This window comes from Lepidothrix coronata, unplaced genomic scaffold (genome assembly GCF_001604755.1).
Source record: "Lepidothrix coronata isolate B3197 unplaced genomic scaffold, Lepidothrix_coronata-1.0 Scaffold46, whole genome shotgun sequence".
Taxonomy (NCBI): Eukaryota; Metazoa; Chordata; class Aves; order Passeriformes; family Pipridae; genus Lepidothrix; species Lepidothrix coronata.
In genome coordinates this window covers 3,746,165-3,758,454 of record NW_016690226.1, presented here as the reverse complement: position 1 = coordinate 3,758,454, position 12,290 = coordinate 3,746,165, and the positions used below count along the sequence as shown (strand labels likewise).

General features: G+C 43.8%; 1 long non-coding RNA gene across 1 annotated transcript; it reads left to right on the top strand.

The window, feature by feature from the left end:
• Positions 1-3,790: 3,790 nt before the first annotated feature.
• LOC108497258 lies at positions 3,791-7,472 on the top strand. The gene is made up of 3 exons (XR_001874726.1): positions 3,791-3,864; positions 5,581-5,632; positions 7,361-7,472. It is a non-coding gene; the product is annotated as an uncharacterized LOC108497258 (long non-coding RNA).
• The last annotated feature ends 4,818 nt before the right edge of the window (positions 7,473-12,290 follow it).

Genomic DNA, 12,290 nt, shown 5'->3' with positions numbered 1-12,290 from the left:
CATTAATTTTTTACCATGCCAGTTTCTGAATGAAAACACATAGTGACACCAAGTGAAATTTCATACTGAAGACTATTTTATTGACACACTAATCTTTATGCACTATATTTAAAACTTGATCTCCCCTATATCTCAAGCTGCTTGGACAAGACCTATTTTACATAAATCCACTTTGAACATACTAATTTTTGATTCCAGCAGCTCTGCCTCAGCCTCCAGAATTCTACCTACCAGTTTTAGACAGGCATCTGCTTGTTTCGGTCATGCTACTTTCCTCTTTATAAGCAATGTTGTCGGAAAACTTTTACACAGATATGTACATATTTTACATTTTTTAAGATTGCTAGAGTTTACAGCCCTGTTCTGGAAGTCCAAAATTCTCCCTCTCATCTTTAAGGCTTTTTACTGTGGTCCTTTGGCCAAGCAGGTTTTTTTGCATAATTTCCATCTTTCGTGCACAGCACAAAGCTTCATCAATCTGGAATATCTGCATTGGCATTTAAGTACAACCGGCATTGAGTACAGTGACCAGAGAGACAACCATTCCTCTGTTCATATCTACAAAGCACATTTCACATATGTGAATGATTGGGGAGCTAAAACAGCAAAAGCAGGGTCTAGGAAAAAACTGAACGAGTAGAAATGTGGGCAGACAACAATCCACAAAGCGACCAACTGCATCTTCAGCCATCCTCCTCCTTTTCTCAGATGGACAAGAACAAGAAAAGGAGGCGGTTCTGGCAGCTTTGTGAAGGGAATGACAATACAAATTTGGATGAAGCTGTGTAACTTGTGTGTATTTTACCACTGATACAGGATAAACAGAGCCTGTTTGAGCTGCACACATTGCTTTTGTGCCATATGTCTTACCTCCAACATACATGCTTTGTCCCTAGGATACCAAAGAACGAATATCCACTGCAGTCAGGAGTTTTAAAAGAATTGGCTAAGGATTTTTCTGAACCATTAACATAGTTTTTAAATAAATCTTAGGTTCCCGAGGACGTTGCACAGAACTGGAGAAAAAAAAAGCCAGTCTCATGCCAGTAATTATAAATGATCAACAGGAAGATGCAGGAAACTATAAGTCCCGTGAAACTTGGCTTGGGGTCTGGGGCAGGTGGAGAAGAAAGATTGGAAGAAATACTCATAGAGAGAGATAAGAAGATGTACATTTCCCAGTGGAACATCTAACATCTCCCTGCAGCATTTTGTTTTCTCTGACTGAAAAGTGGAAAATATCCTTAGCTAATCATTTCTGGAAGAAATGGGAGAGTCAGAGTTCAACATATGGAGAAACCCTTTAGTTCCAACAGTCTACTTTTCATGTGCGTGTCTGAGGCTGCCAGACACATGCTTCCTTCACATCTAAAGTATTTCATCTGACCGCTGGTTTTCCTTTTCTTTTTCTTCCCCTGAGAATGGGTGGTGGAGGGAATGCTTCATTACAGAGAGTGGATGTTTTGTTTGTCTCACACTTTTTATTTACTCCAATCTGTTGTGTATAATAAGGGCTCTTATTCAACTTGCCCTGAAGAGTATTTACTAGATATCAAATATCATATTTAATTTGATATGGGACTTTAATATTAAACCACCTGCTTTGACCCTGTTTTGGCTAAACTGTAACAGGCATTAGTCTCGGTGCAGAAGTGGATATTTTTGGAAGCCACAAGAAAAATGTCAGTTTGCAAGTTACACAACATATGGCTTTTCTGAACTTTTTTTTATGAGCTTGTTCTAAAAAGATGCTATTTTTGTGCCTTTATAACTGAAGAACATCTGATCTTTTCCAGTTGAAACTTCCCAGGTGTTTACTTCATGCTGTTCTCATGTTGCAAATAAACAAGTTAAAATAATGGAAGCATAATCCATTTAACACACTTCTGTGAACATCTGTGTTCCAAAACCTCTGTAAGAAGAAAAGAAGAGACTTCAGACTCCAAGAGCTATTAGGCATCTCCATGTTATCAAGGACAATTCATTCCAACATTCAGACCTTGCATAGTGGGGATGAAAATATGGGGAGACGTTATGAAATCAGCATAGTTTGGGAGTTTTTAGCTGCTGCTGCCATTTGGTTGAAGTTGGCTCCACTGCTGTTCTAAGCAGACTGTGACACTTCTTGGCATAGAGTTTCAGACTGGTTAATGGAAAGCTGATAGCTAATAGGTCTCACAGATTTAATCATGAATCATGTGCTTGGTTTCGTTCAGCAATTTCTCTCTAACATGACTGAATAGTGGGGATATTTAAGCAGTAATAGTTCAAACTGAAAAAGGTTTTGATTCCCCTTGTGTTTAAATGTCAATTTTCAGTAAATATTTAAACTGTATCAGCATAATCAGTGCATTAAGCTTCACTCCAATGATCCACCTGTTCAATTTTTTCATCTGTGGCGGCAGTGAATATATAGGCTTATTAGACAAAACTTGCCAAATAGATAAACAACAACCTAAAGGAAACTTTTTCCTATTTTTTTTATTAGGAAATGAGCTTACAGGTTAAAATAGTAAGGTACATGTCCATTATCAGCTTTAATTTATTTATATATTATTTTTGGCACATCATTTTACCTATATAGTCTAACATCATAGTTGTTAAGGATTAAGCAGTGCCTGTGATGGAACTAGGTGCACTGATAACTGCATTTTTTGTTATGTGGATAAAACAGATTTATAGCTATAAATAAGGATGTCAGCTGATTTCTTCTATCATGCACAGCTTTTTCCCAGAATTAACTGCTTCTCATTCACTGAGAATCCAATGGCCATGAATGTAAGCAGTATTCAGTGCCCATTCTTCATAAACTTTACTTTCCAACACTTTTTTGGTAAAACTCCTGCCCACCTGTACTGGGTTTATATGACAGTGGGGGGCTATAGAGCTGGCTTTGTGATAAGCTGCCAGAAGCTTCCTCCCTGTCCAATAGAGGCCCCAAGACAGACTTGCCACTGACCAAGGTCAAGCCCATCAGCAACAGTGGTAGCATTTCTGGGAAAATGTACTTCAACAGAGGAAAAAGCTGCTGCGTGACAGCAATTGCAGCTAGAAGAGAGGACTGAGAATAGGTGAAAGAAACAGCTCTTCAAATTCCAAGGTCAGTGAAGAAGGAGGGGGAGGAGGTACTCCAGACACCAGAGAAGATATTGCCCTGCTGCCCATGGCAAAGACCATGGTGAGACAGCTGTCTCCCTGCAGCCCATGGAGAGCCACAGTGGAGCAGAGATCCACCTATAGTCTGTGGAGGACCCCATAACAGAGCAAGTGGATGCCTGAAGGCTATGTCCACAGGAGGAGCTCACACTGGAGCCAGCTCCTGGCAGGACCTGTAGCACTACAGAGAGAGAAGCCCACACTGGACCAGGGTTGCTGGTGGGACTTGTGACCCTATGCGGGATCCACACTGGAGAAATTTGTTCCTGAAGGACTGCACCCCATGGAAGGGACCCATGCTGGAGCAGTTCGTGAGGGAGGATTCACACATGAGAAGTTTGTGGAGGACTGTCTCCTGTGAGAGGGACACCACACTGGAGCAGGGGAAGAGTGTAAGCTGTCCTCACCTTGAGGGGGGAGCAGCAGAGAACAATGTGTGATGAACTGACCTGCACACAAAGGCTGGGAACTCCCCATCCCTGGAAGTGTTCAAGACCAGGCTGGATGGGGTTCTGAGTAACTGGTCTAGTGGAAGGTGTCCCTGCCCATGGCAGGGACATTGGAACTAGATGCTTTTTAAGGTCCTTTCCAACCTCAACTGTTCTATGAGTCTATGACCTCAGCCCCTGTTCCCCATCTTTCTGAGCCTCTGGTGGGGAGGAGATAGAGAAAATCAGAAGTAAAACCAAGTCCAGAAAGAAGGAAGGGGTAGGGGGAAGGTGTTTTTAAGACTTTGTTTTATTTCTTGTTATCCTACTCTGATGTGGTTGGTAGTAAATCAAACTAACCTCCTCCAATCAAGTGTCTTTTCCCTGTGACGGTAATTGGTGAATGGTCTCTCCCTGTCCTTATCTCAATCTATGAACCCTTCATGGTATTTTCTCTCCCCTGTCTGGTTGAGGAGGGAAGTGACAGAGTGGCTTTGGAGAGCACCTGTCGTCCATCTGGGGATATCACACCACCTCAGGGAATAATAGAATGGTTGGGGTAGGAAGGGACCTGTAATGGCAGGGATATCAGTTCTCTGATCATCTTTATGACCCCCCTCTGGACTCCCTTCAGCAGGTCCATGTCTTTCCTGTGCTGAGGAGCCCAGAGCTGGATGCAGCACTCCAGGTAGACTCTCACAAGAGCAGATTAGAGGGGCAGAATCATCTCCCGCAACCTGCTGACCACACTTTCAATGCAGCCCAGGATACCTGGCTTTTTATCCATGGTGTTCTCAGGGTTGTTGTTGGAGTGGAGCATCTGGATGTAATGCAGCAGATGTGTGGACGTGTCCCATGTGGTGGGAGGTGCATTTTGCCATGATGTTGTAGGGAGGCTGAGGCTGCAGCTTCCATCAGAGACGAGCTCCCCCTGCGGCAGGCTAGAACAACCACCCCTTTACAGGCAAAGCCTTTTGTCCCAGCAGAAGCTGAATGTGATGAAAATCTGTCAGGAATTACCTGTGTGAAGACTATAAATAATTGAAAAAAGAAATGTGGAAATGGCGGGAGTGTAAAAATCTGGCATCAGCCTTCGTGATTTGCAAAGCAACACCCGGAGTCCAGCTGATAACACAAAGAAGATCCTTAGTTTTGGCTTGCCAGAAACAGAGGCAAGAACCAGCAACCTGAATTATGTGAAGTTCATCAGGTGCTGGCACTGGTAAAAAGAAGGGAAATTTCAAATAAATAAGGTGAAGTGGGAAGGTTTTCTTAGAGCACATGTACAAAATTTCATTATGGTTAAACTAGGGAGCCAAGCACAGCTTTTCATTTTCAGCTCCCTGCAAGATTGATTTGCCTTGTATTTATAAAGGGACTTCAGCCTTTTGTAGCCACCTGGAGCAGGGGACAGGCAAAGGCCAAGGTATTTCCCTATGCAGGTGGCCCACATAAATATCTTGGTGGAATTTATTTTCTTTCATTTATTTTGGCATTGCTTGGGCACTGCTTGATTAAGAGGTGGTGTGTAGGAACTGATATGCCCAGAGATAGACAGCCACATCTGCTAACCATTTGGATTAATTATTACACCTGTACCATAAAACACATGTTAATAAAGAGCTGGTGAACAGGTTCAGGTTGCAGTTTTAAACAGGCCCAAAGAAAGCAGAATGCTAGTCACATACAAGAGCGAGCCAAACCTTTTGCTGATAAGATGCTGCAGGCTTCAGCCATATCCTAGGAAGAGGCAATGTCAGATACAAATGAAAAATAAATCACACACAGGAGGAAAGTGAATATCCTGGCAAACTACGCCTTTGTAGTCTATTGGCTAGAAGGTGAGCGACAGTACACGCTCTTTCTTTCCTTCTTTCTTTGCTGTTAGATGTAAAAGGAAAAAAATCATTAATCACTCTGCAGGATACAGCACTTAAATGGGTAAAGTTGCTGAAGGGGTCTGGTTAGCATCAGCCGATTTTTCATTTCCTTTCAGTGGGGACAGTGTGGTGCTCTGGAATCCCTGGAGCCCAGGAGCATGAATGCAGGTATTGAATTTTCAGGAGGAGACAATTAAGACCAAGCATGTGAGATACAATCATATTTGAATTAATTCAGATACCTCAGCTAAAGACCTAAACCCTACGCCTTCTTCCTTCTTTGGGAGGCATATTTGAGAGGGCTTTACTGGGCTGGCATTAATCATTAATCATACCTTGTGTCAGTTATGATGGAACACAATGGAGCTCTGTATTTATTATTTCTTCCACTGAAAAGGTTTACCATATTCTTTCTGCCTGTGGAAAATCATTTTCCTGGACAACCTCTGCAAACAGCTTTTACCAGGTTTTCACAGCTCTTTATTCTGAGATTCCCTGTAATTGGAACAGAGTGAATGTGGGCCTTGAGTCTGGTGCCAATTCTTCATTATTTGTCAGATACCTCCTGACCAAAACTGGCTTCCATCATGATCTGTAGATGGCCAAAGAAAGAGCATAGGACCATTGTGAGGACATCTGCACTCCTTCTCACTTTGGGCTTCATCTGTGGTTGATGCTGGTGTATACCTGTTAGCTTTGGGAGTTCTTTTGGCATCGTAATACTCATCACTGCAAATATCACCAACAAAGGGGCACGTCATGCTGCCCTGATGCCCAGCACCACTGGACAATAGTGGCTGGTTATCTTTCCAAAAGGAGGAAGCCAGAACGTGCACCTGTCCCTCAAACCTGTTCGAACAGTATTTCACTGACAAACACAAGAGTTCAATATGTTTTGGTCCTGACCTTTGCAATTGCTCTGAGAAGCCATGTGGTCCAGATGAAAGCTGAGGTCTGTGCTGTGCCACCATGCCCTGCAGAAGCCGTGGGATCAGCTGGAGAGCAGTTGGATGCTTGGCAGGTTGACCGTGTGCTGTCAGGTTTGAGGCTCTCCAGTCACCAGTCAGTTTCAAGCCCACGCCTTCCCTGAGAGGATGGATTTACAAACAGTCTATGGGAAGGTCCAGCAAAGCTGGTCTAGCCATCCAAAGTGAAGGATGGTCTTTCAAGGATATTTTTCATGAATCAGGACAAAAAGATGAAGTTAATGTCTGCCTCACTTGCCCAAAGAAGTATTTGTTTGGAAATAGAGCAACCTACAGCGGATAGGAGTATGGAAATGTAAAATACAATGAAATATAATTTTAAGATACAGCCCACAATAACTCTGATAAAACTATTTATCTTGATGCATGTGTTTTATTGTCTGAAGTTTATTTTCCCCTGCAGCCTCAATTTAAGTCTTCATGCTCTTCACATATATATGTATATATTTCAACACTTCAGAGAGTTGGATTCAAAATTAGCATTTCATTTTCTTTATTTTCAAACCATATTTCTGCAGTATTTTTCCATATTACCACTATATTATTAATGAACACTTTTGTGGCTACTCTGATCACTTGAGTTCTGTCCAGGTAATAGGTGCCAACTTTTAGCAGTTGCAGGATCTGAATTACAGTGCACAAAACTACCGGTAGATCAGTTACATTCATATTTCTGAGTTGAAATAATCCTTGGAATGTATTAATTTCAAGCTATTGTTTAGATTTACTATCCAGCTCCACCTTCTGGTAAACTTGCATTAAGTCTAACTTAAGTTTCTTTCTACTTGCAAACACTGAAAGCAAATTCTTTCCTTTGTAACTATGCTACTGATCAACACTTAAGGATGAATTATGCTGACCTGTATTAACCTTGCCAGTCATTGAATTTGTACCTCATTGACTGTTTCAGGGATACATGGAATAAAAGCAGCACTTTCAGAGTAAGCTTGAAGGGAGATAATCTGCATCGTCAAGTCACTGAAATTTCTGATTCATGACATCTCTTAATAAATAAGTCCGAGACTCCAAAATTACGGAATGGCTTCCTGAGAGTCATAATGCCACAGTACTTTTAGTCTTAGCTGTTCTTGAAAAAGAATATGCAAATGTGTCTAATGAGACATCCATTCATTCTTGAAAAGTTTCTCAAAAAAGATATGCATGAATGCATTTATACTCAAAATAAGCATAACTGGGTTTACTTAAAAATTCCTCATTTATGTCTTTGTTTCTTATCCTCTTTTTAAAGCATTTGATGTAATCAGACTGTCAGCTGTCATGTACTAGGGATATCCAATACTACTGGTTTATGAAGCACCTAGAGGAGCTGCATGCCTACCTTGGACATGAGGGAAGGGGACACTTCGACAGGGCATGGAGACACTGTGAATTTCAACATTAGTCATTTGATTAATCCATTTATCCAGGCTCTTATCTATAGGGGTTATTTATGTTTTCTTGCCTGTGAGCTTGCAGTTTTCTTCTGAATCCTCATCTTTTGTATTTATGTGCTTCTGGTATATAAGCTGTAGTTCTACCAATAAACTAACTAGGGCTCAAGAGCTATTCAATCGGTAATGTTAACTTTTAGCTCATGCCCTGACACAGCTTCCCCAAATCAACTAGTCCCTCATGGACAAAGCCAAGGCACAGTGTAAGGGGCAACACAGGCCAATGAGTATTTTCCATAGACATTTTGGGCAATGGTTGGAATGCCACTCTCCTTTACTGCTCATTTCATTTTTAAGGGTTGACATACACTTATCACTGCCATTTTCTGTTTCTGCAAACCTAGAAGACTGACAGCCTGTTTCACCCTGTGACTGTTCAGAAGATGCATCAGGACATACAGTCCTGCTATATGTCTTGTGCAAACCACAACCAAAATGATGTGGTTTCTTTTCCACTTACTCCCAGTAAGCAGACCATGTCTGTGTCTGCCTGCTGCTTACACTGTGCTGGGAAAGGTCCCTTCATCATGCCAGTGAGCAGATTGCATGCTTGTCAATATGCAGAAGGCTGAGGACAGTGTGCATTTTTATATTTTCTCTTGAACCAATCTTTAGCTTCTTCCTGTTTTTCTACTCGAACAGCATTCAGCTGCACTATAATAGGAGTTTGCCTGAGTAAGGACTCAACATTTGTCCTCTTACTGAAAGAAACATCTTATTGTTTCTTGCTTATGTTACTGTAGGGCATAAGATGCCTGTTTTTCAACCAAAGTCCCATAGGTCTAAGGACAAAAGGAAAACATAGTTCCACCCTTCAAAGTGATCATAAGACAAAAGACAATGGACAGCTACAGACAGATGAATGAGCACACAGACACAGAGAGACAGCACTGGTCAGTGCAATGGGCTGCAACCTAACCATTGTCACTGTAGGCATCACTGGAAGGGAAACAATTGGAAAGAGAACTGATCCAAGAGAGTAATTTTATTTGCAGAGGAATTTGCATCTCAGCACTTGGTGGCAGTCCAGCAAGAACAAAAACCGGAATTGTTGCAACATTGGGTGAGAGGGGGTGTGGAGCCCCTGCTGGGGACAACCCCTGTCAGACTGATCCTCATGGGACTTGCACAACCTTTCAGTTGCAGCAAACCGGCACATGTCAGTGACCATGAAAACACTTCCATCACAATTTTTCCAGACAGTGAAGCCTGAAAGAAGCTGGTGAAGCAGATTTTGTCTTTTATTACAGAGAATTCCTCCGGGAATGAGGGGCAAAAAAGGAGAAAACATGGTAATTAGATTAAAAAATGTAACATGCAGGTACTGTGGTATGGACCATAGGCTGCCCAAAGATCCAGTATCTTCCAAGGGAATGAGAGATAATAGGTAGTATAAGAACTGACTGCAGACAGCTAGAAAGGAGAGACTAACTCCCACCCCATGCAGTGCTACAGGCTGGGGGAAAAGTGGCTGGAATGCTGCCTGGTGGAGAACGACCTGGGGGTACCGTTCAACTACTGGCTGAACATGAGCCAGTAGTGTGCCCAGGTGGCCAAGAAGACCAATGACATCCTGGCCTATATCAAAAATAGTGTGGCCAGCAGGACTCGGACAGTGATAATCTCCCTGCACTCAGCACTGGTGAGGCTGCACCTGGAGCATCGCGTTCAGTTCTTGGCCACTCACTACAAGACATGGAGGTGCTGGAGAAAGTCCAGAGAAGAGCAACAAAGCTGGTGAAAAGTCTGGAGCACAAGTCCATGTGTGAAGAGCAAATGAGGGAGCAGGTGTTGTTTAGCCTGGAGAAAAGGAATCACAGGAGATCTTATCGTTCTCTACAACTACCTGAAAGGAGGTTGTAGCCAGGTGGGTGTCGGCCTCTTCTCCCAGGCAACTAGCGACAGGACAAGAGGAAATGGCCTCAAACTGTGCCAGGAGAGGTTCAGGATGAACATCAGGAAGAATTTCTCCACTAAAAGACTTGTCAAGCATTGGAAAGAGCTGCCCAGGGTGATAGTGGAGTCACCATCCCTGGAAGTGTTCAAGAAATGACTGGACATGGCACTTAGTGCTATGGTTTAGCTAGCATGGTGGTGTTCAGTCAAAGGTCAGACTTGATGATCCTGGAGGTCTTTTCCAACTTTAATGATTCTGTGATTCTATGATTTAATGCAGAATGTGCAGAAGAAGCAGGGGAAGGTTGCAAACAAAAAGTGACATGATCACAGTAGCAGGCTATGAACACAAAATGCAAACTGACAGAACTTGAATGAGTTTAGCTGTCTACATGGAAGCTCAAATCCCCATCACACTGTGCAGAGTGTGTATGTGGTCTGAATGGGACTCATGAATCACAGGCTGTGCTCAGATGTGACCAGCAAAATGGCTATGCTTTCTAAAAGAATCGGGAAAGTGAGATTTAGTCAACCTGAATTTAATCACAGAATTATAGAATCAACTGGGTTGGAAAAGACCTACCAGATCATCAACTCCAACCGTTGATCCAAAACTGCCATGGTTACTAGACCATGGCACTAAGTGACACATCCAGTCTTATCTTAAAAACCTCCAGGGATGGTGAATCCACCACCTCCCTGGGCAACCCATTCCAATGTCTGATTATTCTCTCTGTAAAAAATTTCTTCCTAATATCCAACCTAAACCTCCCCTGGCACAGCTTAAAGTCATGCCCTCTTGTCCTACTGCTGGTTGCCTGGGCGAAGAGACCAGCCCCCACCTGGCTACAACCTCCTTTCAGGTAGTTGTAGAGAGTGATAAGGTCTCCCCTGAGCCTCCTCCTCTCCAGGCTAAACAACCCCAGCTCCCTCAGCCTCTCCTCATAGGACTTGTGGTTGAGTCCCTTCACCAGACTTGTTACTCTTCTCTGGACCTGCTTCAGCACCTCAATATCCTTCCTGAACTGAGGGGCCCAGAACTGGACACGGTATTCAAGGTGTGGCCTCACCAGCACTGAGTACAGGGGCAGAATCACTTCCCTGGACTTTTTGGCCACACTGTTCCTGGTACAGGCCAGGATGCCATTGGTCTTCTTGGCCACCTGGACACACTGCTGGCTCATGTTCAGCTTCCTGTCAATCCAAACTCCCAGATCCCTTTCTGCCTGGCTGCTCTCCAGCCACTCTGCCCCCAGCCTGTAGCGCTGCAGGGGGTTGTTGTGGCCAAAGTGCAGGACCTGGCACTTGGCCTTGTTGAACCTCATCCCATTGGAATCAGACCATCTCTTCAGCCTGTCCAGGTCCCTCTGAAGAGCCCTCCTGCCTTCTAGCAGATCAACACTCTCCCCCAACTTAGTGTCATCTGCAAATTTGCTAATGGTACACTCAATCCCCTCATCCAGATCATCAGTAAAGATATTAAACAGAACTGGGCCGAACACTGACCCCCGGGGGACACCACTAGTGACCGGCCGGCAACTGGATGCAGCCCCGTTCACCACCACTCCCTGGGCCCGGCCCTCCAGCCAGTTCCTAACCCAGCACAGTGCCCCTGTCCAAGCCATGGGCTGCCAGCTTTTTCAGGAGAATGCTGTGGGAGGCAGTGTCAAAGGCCTTTCTGAAGTCCAGACAGACACATCCACAGCCTTCCCCTCATCCACCAGGCGGGTCACCTGATCATAAAAGGAGATCAGGTTGGTCAGACAGGACCTGCCCTTCCTAAACTCATGCTGGCTGGATCTGATCCCTTGTCCATCCTGTAGGTGCTGTGTGATTGCACTTAGGATGATCTGCTCCATAACCTTGCCAGGCACTGAGGTCAGGCTGACAGGCTTGTCGTTTCCTGGGTCCTCCTTCCGGCCCTTCTTGTGGATCGATGTGACATTTGCCAACTTCCAATCATCTGGGACCTCCCCAGTGAGACAGGACTTTTGGTAGGTGAAGAAGAGCGGCTTGGCGAACTCTTCCACCAGCTCCCTCATCACCTTTGGGTGGATCCCATCTGGTCCCATAGACTTGTGAGGATCCAAGTGGCTCAGCAGGTCACTAATTGTTTCCTCCTGGATTACAGGGGGGCTATTCGGCTTACTGTCTCTGTCTACCAGTTCCGGAGGCCAGTTGTCCTGAGGACAACCTGTCTTCTTGTTGAAAACTGATGCAAAAAGGGTGTTAAATACCTCAACCTTTTCCTCGTGTTTGGTGACTATGTTCCCCCCATGTCCAAGAAAGAATGGAGGTTTTCCTTGCCCCTCCTTTTGCTATTGATGTATTTGTAGAAGCACTTCTTGTTATCCCTAACACAAGTGGCTAAATTGAGTTAAAATTATGCCTTTTTTTCTCTAATTTTCTTCCTACATGACCTAACTATATTCCTAAACTCTTCATGAGTAGCCAGCCCTTTTTTCCATAGTCAGTAAGCTCTCTTTTTTCCCC